Below are 12589 nucleotides of genomic sequence, written 5' to 3'. Positions count from 1 at the left end.
GTGACCTCAAAAAATTCAATTTGTCAGATATGACCTAGCTTTCACAAATATATGCCGACTCTCTCTCTGACTAGCTCACATTTGTCTGTGATCAGTCATTCTGTCCCTAATAACAGATTCTAGTATATTCCCCAAAACTGATGTTAGATTCACAGGTCTGTTACCTGGTTTCTCTCCCATTCTTCTTAAACATTTGCAATTTTCCAATACAATGGCACAGTTCCCAAATGAAGAGAGCTTTGGAAGATTATGATTAACGATCTGCAATTTCCTTACTTTTAATGCCCTGTGGTGGAAACCATCAGGTCCTGGAGATTTGACTATCTCAAGTCTCATTATTTTCTCCATTACCATTTTTTTTAACATAATAAATCCAGCAAGTTCCTCCTCGATATATTTTTAGTTTCCCTTGTACCACTGGTATTTTGTTCTCTTCTGTGAGGACGGATGCAAAATACTAATTTAACAAGCCTGCCAGTTCCTTATTGTCGATTACAGTATCATCTTTGAGCCCACATTTCCCTTGGCCACTCTCTTTCTCTCGATATATTTATAAAAACTTTTACTGTTAGCCTTGATATCACTTGAAAGGTTTTTTTTTGTTTTATTTTTGAGGATCTTAATGCTTTTTTTGTGTCCCTTTGTTGCTTTTTATAGCTTTCCCAGACTGTTGGATTTCCCGTTCAGGTGGGCGGAAAAGATCCTGTGGCACTTTTCAAAGAAGCGTAGGGGAGTTTGCTCGGTGTCCTGGCGGACATTTATGCCTCATTCAAAATTCCTAAAACTGAATAACAGGACCGTTCACCGTGTGAATTGGCTGCCATATTTGCCTACAAAAGAACAAGTGAGTATAGTTCAAAAAATAATTAATTGGCTGTGAAGCACTTGGACATGTCTAAGGACATGAAAGGTGTTGTATAGATATGTTTTTTTTCGACTTTAGTAACGAACGTCTTATCCTAGTTTAAGTATATCTGAACCAAAGCTGGGAGTTTCCACCTGGTAGCTAGATTACTACCACTTATTTCAGCACTTTGAGCTGAAAAGCAAAACAATTTTCCCGAGTTTCTGGGTTAACAGCAGAGCATTGATTCCTTTTTCACTAATCCTGTAACATTTTTGCTTTGCTTTTTTTTTCTCATTTTGTTAATTGTAACTTTTCTCATTCCGTGCAGCAGGTCTTAATTGACAAGTAAGAGGAGATACATTGTTATTTGAGAACTGCAGATAGTGCTTGTTGGAGCCAATCGTAATTTTTCTATGCTATGGATGTGTGACACCTTTTGAATATATTCAAAAGGTTATGTAATAAATGAGCTACAATATTGGAAAAGTAGAGTTAAGTGTTTACTTGGAAGTTCAGAAATAACTTCACAACTGCAATTTGAGTGCACTAAGTTCCATGTAAGTGAACAGACTAACTCTTTTTCTTAACTGAATCATCATTTGTTTTTATGACTCATGAAATACTATTTTTCATTCAGTTAACATATTTTAACCAAGTCAAAGGGGATCAAATAACTCGAGGCTTTATCATTATATTTGTTTGATATAATTTGTAACGATAACTTTCCAATCTATCTACCTTTTGTAAAATCAAAACAATGTTATTCAGCTCCCATCAAAAACTCTCTACCCTTGCTACCAGCTCCACCCCCTTCCCAGCTGCTTACTCAGATTAAAACAGACCTAGGGCTGGATTTTCCAGTATTTTCCGCTCTGTGTTTCGCCCCGGAGCGGCGTGAAAGGTGGCGTTGAGGTCTCTTGCGCCCCGTTGCGATCCTCTGGTCCGGTTTTGTGATACATGGCAGTAGTTTTGACTCTTGCCCGGAAGTGCGCTGCAATGACTGCCTGGGAAATCAGCATAGTTGGCCGCGCAGAGCAAGGTAAAGTACTCCAAAATGTGAGTGTTTGGTCTTTTAATTTTTTTTTTAGCAATTTGTGTTGTGGTGGCGTGGGCAATGTTTTGGGAATGTTTTTGTGTTTTCTTTTTAAGGTCTCCACCCCGCGCCCCCACCCCAGGCGCCTCTCGGATCGCACATGGCCCCCAGCACTTTAGTTCGCGAGTTTACCATCCTTGCGCCACGAAAAATGTACAATGCCTCCCTTAGCATTGCCCCCCCCAGACGCAGAGCCCAGATGCCGAAACTTCCATACTAAAGCGCAAGCTATTCCCGGCCGGTAACTTTCCCACCCAGCCCCGCCCAGCCTCCGTTTTCATCCTGAAAACAGAAAAGCCTAAAATCCAGCCCCTTGTGTCTTGCTTGACCCAGAACTGAGCTACAAAATCCATAGACCCTCATCACTGTTACCGTGGCAAAATGCTTGGAAGAACTGCCAAGAGGAATGGATTCCTTATAGAGGACGCCACAATACAACCTGTTGGATCAAACCATCTTCGCAAACAGTGAACGACCATCAACCGCCTCAGAATTGGTCATGGTAGATGCTGCCATCTTCTCCACAGGTGGAAGATTAAAGCATCCCCATCATGCGACTGGAGCTCAGAATCAGACCCTGAAGCACATCATTGAGCACTGCCCTCAGAGGAAATTTGCAGGCAGCCTACAAGATATCCACGCTGTTACAGCGGAAGCTTTGGCCTGAATAGCCAACTTGGATATTGACGTTTTGCTACTACCATACCAATGAAGAAGAATAATGTTACCTTTTGTTTCCTCTAGGCTTAATTCTCTAAAGCCCTCCTTGCTAGCATTTCGAGCTACACCTCCATCAATTCCAACTTGTCTAAATACTCTGGCTGGATTTTTCCAGGGTGTCAGCGGGCGGGAGAGTGTTTTTTTTTTTGACCGCGTCAGGACCCCACTGTCAACCTGCCGCGATGCGCCTTTCCCATTGTCAGGTCTGTCAACAATGCTGAGCAGACCCGACGGGCAGTGGCGGGTGACCCAATTAAACTCCATCAAGTTGACAGATGATTAACAGGATTTTTTAACTTCCCTTTTGGCATTCACCATGACCATGGGACCTACACTGTTCGGCGACCACGGCTATCAACCTGAAGCGGGAGTTCAGCGACCATTGCTCCAGCTGATTACTTGACAGCTTCAAGTTACAGTACAAGCTCCCACCTGACAGACCATCACTTTCCTTAGCCATAAGCTATTTTTCAGTCCAATTCCAGCATGGATTCTGCAGGCTTTCCATTTTCCACTCTCCATCCACTCTTGGAGTACTGCGTACAGTTTTGGCTTCCTTATTTAAGGAAGGATATACTTGCATTGGAGGCATTTCAGAGAAGGTTCACTAGGTTGATTCCAGAGATGAGGGGGTTGACTTATGAAGAAAGGATTAGCAGGTTTGGCCTATATTCATTGGAGTTTAGAAGAATGAGAGGTGATCTTATTGAAACATAAGATACTGAAGGGGCTCGACAGGGTAGATGCAGAGAGGATGTTTGCACACATGGGGGAGTCCAAAACTAGGGGGCATAGATTAAGAATAAGGGACCGTCCATTTAGAACTGAGATGAGGAGGAATTTCTTCTGAGGGTTGTAAATCTGTGAAATTCTCTGACCCAGAGAGCTGTGGAGGCACAGTTATTGAATATATTTAAGGTGGAGATAGACAGGTTTTTGAGCGATGAGAGTGAAGGTTTATGGGGAATAGACAGGGAAGTGGAACTGAGCCCAAGATCAGATCGGCCATGATCTTATCAAATGGCGGAGCAGGCTCAAGGGCCAAATGGCGTACTCATGCTCCAAATTCTTATGTTCTTACCTCATTTGAAGAACTCACTCTCTAGTGCCAGAATGCTTCTGTGATCTCTACTTCACCTGCCATCTATTCCATCAACATGGCTGCTCTTTATACTGTCTCATCTTGGTACTCAGAATCCGACCATGATCGGCCCCCAACACCAGCATCACCAACAACAGCACCACCCTTCTCCACAATACACCTAATGCTGCACAGGTGTTATGTCTCACCATTCGCTGCAACTGACTAAACCCTTTCCAAAGGGGCACACAAATTTGTTCAAGAACGGAAAGTGTTGAAAATAAAAGTTTCAGTGTTTGACAGCACATTAACAGAAACTTTACATGAACATTGGATAAAAGACCCAAGTGGCTACCCTTGGTATGATTGTACTAGGATGAAAGTGAGTGAGAGGGGTGGCTAGTGAGATGGGGATGTGATGATGTAGATAGAAAGGGATGGGTGGAGGTGCAAGGTAAGTTGGTGTGAGTAAGGATGTGCAGGAGTCGGATGGGGATGTGATGAGAGATACAGTAGGATGAGGTTGAGTGTGGCTTTGTACTAACGTTTCGTGATCTGATGAGGTTATTGAAAGGTTTGTGCTACTGCATCCAGGTCTTCCTGACCACATCCCTGCTTGTGCCCTCCTGTGCAATGTGCAACCAGTTTGTTTTGTTCTCCTATGGAGGTCTCTTCCGCCCATCAGAAGGGGAGAGGACCTCCCTGTGTACTCTGACTCCCTCCATAAGCATATAAAAGAACATAAAAAATAGGAGCAGGAGTAGCCATTTGATCCCATGGCTGATCTGACCATGGACTCCGCTCCACTTCCCTGCCCGCTCCCCATAACCCTTTATTCCCTTATCGCTCAAAAATCTGTCTACGCCTTAAATATATTCAATGACCCAGACTCCACAGCTCTCTGGGGCAGAGAATTCGACAGATTTACAACCCTCAGAGAAGAAATTCCTCCTCATCTCAGTTTTAAATGGACGGCCCTTTATTCTGAGACTATGTACCCTAGTTTTAGTTTCCCCTATGAGTGGAAATATCCTCTCTGCATTCACCTAGTCGAGCCCCCTCATTATCTTCTATGTTTCGATAAGATCACACCTCATTCTTCTGAACTCCAATGAGTATAGGCTCAACCTAACTTCATAACCCCTTCATCACTGGAATCAACCTAGAGAACCTTCTCTGAACAGCCTCCAATGCAAGTATATCCTTCCTTAAATACGGAGACCAAAACTGTACGCAGTACTCCAGGTGTGGCCTCACCAATACCCTGTACAGTTGTAGCAGGACTTCTCTGCTTTTATACTCTCTCCCCCTTGCAATAAAGGCCAACATTCCATTTGCCTTCCTGATTACTTGCTGTACCTGTATACTAACTTGTTTCATGCTCAAGGATCCCCAGGTCTCTCTGTACTGCAACACTTTGCAATTTTTCTCCATTTAAGTTATCATTTGCTTTTCTATTTTTTTTCTACCAAAGTGGATAACCTCACGTTTCCCTACATTGTACTCCATCTGCCAAATGTTTGCCCATTCACTTAGCTTGTCTGTATCCCTTTGCAGATTTTTTGTGTCTTCGTCACAATTTGCTTTCCCACCCATCTTCTAGGCCAGTTTTTTTTCACTTCGGAGGGGGTGTTCCCTCATGTCTGCACCGTTTTTTTTCAATTGTTCGCAGTTTGGCCAACATTTTTCTCCATTATGTTGGCGTATCTGGCCACTCCCAACAAACCTTTTGGTGAGTTAAGAAACCAGCGCACATTCACATATCTGCGCTGAAAAGACTCCATTGTTTTTAAATCGAAGATTTTGGAGGGAGCCAAGAACACTGTCAAAATCAATAATAAAGTTCAACTTTTTTTTACTTGTCAGCGTAGAAGTGTAAATTTGTTGTTTTTCACAAGTTTTCTCATTTTAATTAATTCGCATGCCACCACCGAACGTCTTGAAGGCCTGGAGGGTTGTAGGTTTGGCCGGCAGAATAGGCCTCTTGTCCGGACACACTGGCTTGGGGTTCGGCTACAAAACAAGCCGTTGGGAGGCAGGGAGGAGGAAGGAGAGAGATAGCCGATCTTACGGCTTGTAGCCGGGGGAGCGAGAGAGAGATCCGATCTTGCAGCTTGTAGCCCGGGGAGGGAGAGAGATGGCCGATCTTACGGCTTGTAGTCCGGGGAGGGAGAGAGATAGCCGATCTTACGTCTTGAGGTCACAAGACTCGAGGGGCGGTGGGGGTGATGGAGGGTGGAGAGAGGAGAGGTCACAAGACCTTTGTGTGTGGTCCATCCATACAGACCTTGGGGAGAAAGAGAACTGTGAACCTGTGCTGTCTTCTTTCTTGCTGTTTTGAGCTTCTTTGAAAGTTTAACTTTAAGTATGGGGGCAATACTGACAATGCCGTACCTTGTGCGAGCCTTCTGCATCATGGTGCTACGTAGGAGACAGTTGATTCGAGCTCATCGCATCAGGAACATCAGAGCCCATAGGGTGCTGGGCAGGAGGCCTTACCCACCTCGGATATATCGAGACAGGCATTTGTACCTACACCTGAGTGATGCAGACTGTGTCAGAAGGCTGCGTTTCTGCAAAGAAGTTGTAACCGAGATCTGTGAGTTGGTGAAACCAGACCTGCAGCTGAGAAGCGTCAGGAGGACTGCTTTCAGTTGAAGTGAAGGTTACAGCTGCACTTTCATTCTATGCCTCCAGATCGTTTCAAGCTACAACTGGGAATGTGTGCACCATTTCTCAACATGCAACACATGTCTGCATTCGCCAGGTGACAGCTGCACTTTATGCACAAAAGAATGACAACATAAAGTTCCCCATGACCGCCCAAGCAATCCATGACAGGGCTGTGGGCTTCTCAAGGATTGCTGGCTTCCCAAAGGTACAGGGCTGCATTGATTGTACTCATCGCCTTGAGAGCACCTTTTGGAGGATTCCGAGATGTACAGGAATAGAAAAGGCTTCCACTCCATTAATGTGCAGCTCGTGTGATGACATGCATCATATCATGTCAGTCGATGCAAGATACCCTTGCAGCACCCATGATGCGTTCATCCTACGCGACAGCGTTATATCTGCCATGTTTGAGCAGCAGCCAGAAGGGCAGAGCTGGCTACTGGGAAACAAAGGGTACGGCATCGCCATCTGGCTCATGACGCCCCTACGCGTAACCCTGATGGAAACTGACTGTTAATACAACAAGTCGCACATTGCGACGCACAGCATCATTGAGAGGACCATTGGCATCTTGAAGCAGCATTTCCGATGCCTGGACCATTTCGGAGGCTACTTGCAATACTCCCCTGAGACTGTCGGTCAGTTCACTGTTGTGTGCTGCATGCTGCATAACTTAGCCATCATGAGGCAGTAGCGCCTGGGAGTGGAGGACCCACCTGCGGTGAGAGTGGCTGATAATGATGTGGAAGATGCAGATGACGAGGAGGAGCAGGAGGAGGATGACTAGGATGAGGAAGCCATGCAAGTGCCTGAGGCCGGAGCACGACGCCGGAGGAGGGCGGGCCAGTGTGCTCCTTTAACGATTGCTCGAGCCTTGCACCAGCAGCTCATCCGTGAAAGCTTTACTGATGCCTGAGGGCTCAGTGACAACTATTCCACATGGACATGTTTATTGTTTGGAACTGTTCCATAATGTTGTGTTAATGGAACTTGTTTCAGTTTTAATGTAAAATATATTTTATTCAAAAGTTTACAATGTACTTAACTTTAATAAAATTATTCTTGTATCAAACTTTACTTTAATATCACTCTAAGATCACTTAAAAACTTGTAAATTTACATAACTTACAAAAAACTTTTAATTTGAGAACAGTTACAACAGTAATAATAACAGCAGCAAAGAAAGGCTGTACCCATCTCTCATCCCCCTTAGTCTAAGACCACCCGCTACGCTTGGCCTTGGACTGTCCACCACCCCTGCCCACAGGCGGTGGCAGTGTTTCTGGGCTTGGTACCAAGCTTATTCCTTCTAACATCTCGGGTACTGCTCATTTCTTGAGGGTGAGGGGCGCCAGCGTCAGGCCACAAGTTGGACGGCCCGGCTTGGGGCTCTTCAGAGGCTGGTGTGGGGATTACAGTGAGAGCTGATTCTGTCAATGGGTGTAGGGTCTGGGCGTGTTCCCTTATTGCAGCAGCTAACTCACACATGCTGTCCCTCATGCACCCTGACAGTGTCTCAGCGGACTGCAACAATCCCTCCCTTATGGCCAGTACTACCTCTGATATTCCCTCATTCAATACCAGTGTCGTGATTTGCACTACCTCTGACATTCCCTCCCTCATGGTCACTATTCCCTCACTGATGGTCCTGGCACTTCTCCTGACAGTCCCGCTACCTCATCACTCACCCTACTGATGGTGTCCAGGAGTGATTGGGTAAGGTCAATGCTCTTCGCACTCAATGGCATCATCTGAACCACATCTGTTACACCCTGCATCTCAGGAGAGCGTGGTCGAGCTCTCCTTCCCCTCCTCACCCTGGGTGTGGCTCGCTGCATCCCACTGGGACCCGCAGCCTGGGTTAGTGGAGCCCTGAGTGTGCCTCGCTGCAACCCATAAGGACCCGCAAACTCGAGGTCTGAAACCATGGAATGTCCCACCAACACTCAAACCACGAGGCACGGAAGGGGCTGGCACCTCCATGAAGGCACGTCCGCCATATTCAGTACAACAGTGGGAGCTTCATCCGGCTCAGTCCACTCCCCTTTCTGTGCCCCCCGTCCCCCTCCATGTTCTTAGTCTAGAGGGTTGGATTGTAGGATGTTCTCCTCTTCAGGCTCATCCTCGTCTGAATCTTCTGCATCGTCACGGTTGGCCTCCAGTTCTGCAAAATATAACAGAACAGACAAATGGTTAGCAGCAGAGGAGGGGGCAGGATGGGTGGCATGAGTAGTCTCATACATCGCAGGCCAGGCAGCAGGTTGATTTGAAGGGCCACGATGCATTTGCAGGACTTACCCTCTCCCTTGAGTGTGGACCCAGCTTGTGCAGTACTGATTGCTTTTTTCCAGGCAGGACCTATCAAAGCAGTGACCCTCTCTTCCAAGGTTGTCAGTGGGTGCAGATTTGCCGGGCCTCCTCCTGTTCGAGTTCGTTCCTTTTGTTGTGTGCCACTTTCCTCTGCAATGATGAAAATGCAACTTTTTCGAGAGGGTGTCTTTTTGCTGGGTTGGACATATACAGCTGGTCACATTTACAATTGCATTGAATAAATGAAAATATTACTTGCACTAATTACTCGACCTACCATTTCTTTTTACACTGGCTTCCAGATCTCATGGTGTTCACCATTGCGCAGTAATCTTCTGCAACTTGGTTCCAGCGTTTCTTCATTTCTTTTGGTGTAACTTTTATGTGACCTCTGCTGATTTCCAGCTCCTGCCATCTGTTCTCCATCACAGTAACTAGTGCCTCCACTTCTTCCAGCAAGAAATTCTTGGTCCTTGGTCCGTGTTGCATCTTGTATTGCTCCAGCTGTGATTTTTATCACACAGCACTCCTTCTCTCTCTCTCACACACGCACACACACCTGGTTCTTGAAAAATGGCCGATTGCCAAATCCGAGCTGTACTGAGCATGCGCGTCCATTGGAAAGACGTCAAAAACGTAATCCCCCCCCTCCCCCCCCCCCCCCCCCCCGCGCGCATGCGCAGAAGGTGTGGTATTGTCTTTTGACGCAGGCAGCAGGCGCCGCGCTGCCCCCCCCCCCTCCCCCGGAGGAGACTGGACATGCTGCGCGGCGCCTAATTCGAATTATAAATGGGGGAAGTTTGGCAAAATATTTCTGGCCTAGAAAACACGGCGTAACTCTGGCAATACGCCAGAAAACTGGCTTGGGGAAAATTGAGCCCTATGTTCTATGCACGTTTTGACACCACTCCCCTCATCCTATAACCAATTCATTGATGTACATAGTGAACAGAAGTGATCCCAGAACTGAACTCTGCGGACACCACTATCCACTTCCAACCAATCTGAGAAATTTCCCTCAACTCATACTCTCTTCCTCCCTTCTAGCCAGTTTTTAATCCAATTTGCTGCTCTTCCCCCTAATTACATACCCCTTTCTCCAATAGCCTCCCGTGTGGTGCCTTGTCAAAGACTTTCTGAATGTACGTGTTCTCTACAATAATGATCAGTATACAAATGCAAGTTAAATGCCACTTTAGAAATACTTAAATTAATGGATAGATCAAAATGACAGATTAAATCACTTTGAGAAATTGTTTTGTACACTTTCACTGGTTGGCTTTGTGGTGCTTGGTGGTTGATTGACAGATTTTCATGCATAGGTTTTTGCTGTTAGTTTATTGGTAATTTTCCTGTCATATTTGAGGCATTCTCATCATTTTCTTGACAGTAGTTTGTGATTTGTTGCTTTTTTAATTAATGTTTTAAGTTAGTTACAAGTGAAATAAACATGTCTGAGACATTGAAGTGCAGAGCTTCCCAAATATCTCGGACTGGATGCAACATTTCTAATTACCTAGATATTTCAGTGAAAAATGTACCAACTTCAAAGGTTCTGAACAGAAATATTTTTTCTTTTAACTATCTACACTTGAGTGGTACAATATCTCGACTTGCCTGTTTCTGCTACTTTCTGCTTGGGTCATGTGACTGTTTTGCTCAAAAGAAAAATTGCAACAGTTTTAGAACATATATACAGCGCCAAAGGTTTAGAGAGAATTTAAAAATTCATGTCTCAATCAAGAATTGACAAATTGAAGAGTTTTTTCAAGAAATTATCAATTGCTTAGATAAAAAGAATGCAGTAGATAGTGTGCAGTGAAACAAGTATGATATATCTTTGAGGATATAACGAGCATGGTGGATAGAGGTGTACCGATGGATGTGGTGTATTTAGATTTTCAAAAGGCATTCGATAAGGTGCCACACAAAAGGTTACTGCAGAAGATAAAGGTACGCGGAGTTAGTGGAAATGTATTAGCATGGATAGAGAATTTGCTGGCTAACAGAAAGCAGAGTCAGGATAAATGGGTCCTTTTTGGGTTGGAAATCGGTGGTTAGTGGTGTGCCACAGGGATCGGTGCTGGGACCACAACTGTTTACAATATACATAGCCGACCTGGAAGAGGGGACAGAGTGTAGTGTAACAAAATTTGCAGATGACACAAAGATTAGTAGGAAAGCGGGTTGTGTAGAGGACACAGAGAGGCTGCAAAGAGATTTAGATAGGTTAAGCGAATGGGCTAAGGTTTGGCAGATGGAATACAATGTCGAAGTGTGAGGTCATCCACCTTGGGGGGGGAAAAAAACAGTAAAAGGGAATATTATTTGAATGGGGAGAAATTACAACATGCTGCGGTGCAGAGGGACCTGGGGGTCCTTGTGCATGAATTCCAAAAAGTTAGTTTGCAGGTGCAGCAGGTAATCAGGAAGGCGAATGGAATGTTGGCCTTCATTGCGAGAGGGATGGAATACAAAAGCAGGGAGGTCCTGCTGCAACTGTACAGGGTATTGGTGAGGCCGCACCTGGAGTACTGTGTGCAGTTTTGGTCACCTTACTTAAGGAAGGATATACTAGCTTTGGAGGAGGTACAGAGACGATTCACTAGGCTGATTCCGGAGATGAGGAGTTACCTTATGATAGATTGAGTAGACTGGGTCTTAACTCATTGGAGTTCAGAAGGATGAGGGGTGATCTTATAGAAACATTTAAAATCATGAAAGGGATAGACAAGATAGAGGCAGAGAGGTTGTTTCCACTGGTCGGGGAGACTGGAACTAAGGGGCACAGCCTCAAAATACGGGGGAGCCAATTTAAAACCGAGTTGAGAAGGAATTTCTTCTCCCAGAGGGTTGTGAATCTGTGGAATTCTCTGCCCAAGGAAGCAGTTGAGGCTAGCTCATTGAATGTATTCAAGTCACAGATTTTTAACCAATAAGGGAATTAAGGATTATGGGGAGCGGGCGGGTAAGTGGAGCTGAGTCCACGGCCAGATCAGCCATGATCTTGTTGAATGGCGGAGCAGGCTCGGGGCTAGATGGCCAATCCTGTTCCTAATTCTTATGTTCTTATAGGGACTGGCATGAGCGCTCTTTTCTTTTGCAGGTGTCCTTATTTTTAAATGGCCATTGTATATACTGGAATTTGTTTTTTATAACCAACAATCTTGCAGAACCAGCTGAGATTATCAGCACCTAATCAGCTGCAACACTTCTAAGGATGCTTCTCGCACACACCAGTGTTCAGCTCTGTTCACTTAACAGATTTGCGGTCTAAATTCCCGTTTTATTACAAACTAATATCACTTGGAGCAGCATGTAACTTCAGTAATGGACTGTTTCTCAGTTCTACTTACCAGCATTCGTGCAGTCACAGGCCAAAACAAGGGTGTGGAAAATGTTGTGACGCTCTCACCCTCCCCTCTTCCCGCCCCTCCCCTCCCCCTCTCCCGGCTCTATTCCCCCCCGCCCGCTCCTCCCCTCTTCTCCTTCCCCCCCCCCCCATCTCTCTCCTCCCCCCCCATCTCTCTCTCCGCCCCCATCTCTCTCTCTCCGCCCCCATCTCTCTCTCTCCGCCCCCATCTCTCTCTCTCCGCCCCCATCTCTCTCTCTCCGCCCCCATCTCTCTCTCTCCGCCCCCATCTCTCTCTCTCCGCCCCCATCTCTCTCTCTCCGCCCCCATCTCTCTCTCTCCGCCCCCATCTCTCTCTCTCCGCCCCCATCTCTCTCTCTCCGCCCCCATCTCTCTCTCTCCGCCCCCATCTCTCTCTCTCCGCCCCCATCTCTCTCTCTCCGCCCCCATCTCTCTCTCTCCGCCCCCATCTCTCTCTCTCCGCCCCCATCTCTCTCTCTCCGCCCCCATCTC

General features: G+C 45.9%; 1 protein-coding gene across 3 annotated transcripts in view; it reads left to right on the top strand.

The window, feature by feature from the left end:
* Nucleotides 1–12589, top strand: part of pam (peptidylglycine alpha-amidating monooxygenase) — a 398693-nt gene that overhangs the window by 36281 nt on the left and 349823 nt on the right. For all 3 annotated transcript variants that reach the window (XM_070884267.1, XM_070884245.1, XM_070884252.1), the window contains exon 2: nucleotides 658–844. The gene's annotated coding sequence lies outside the window, so the exon portion shown is untranslated. The remainder of the gene's footprint in view (nucleotides 1–657; nucleotides 845–12589) is intronic.

The sequence above is a fragment of the Pristiophorus japonicus genome, chromosome 1, assembly GCF_044704955.1.
Source record: "Pristiophorus japonicus isolate sPriJap1 chromosome 1, sPriJap1.hap1, whole genome shotgun sequence".
Classification (NCBI taxonomy): Eukaryota; Metazoa; Chordata; class Chondrichthyes; family Pristiophoridae; genus Pristiophorus; species Pristiophorus japonicus.
Note: the sequence above shows the minus strand (reverse complement) of the source record. Positions and strands in the feature narration are given on the sequence as shown.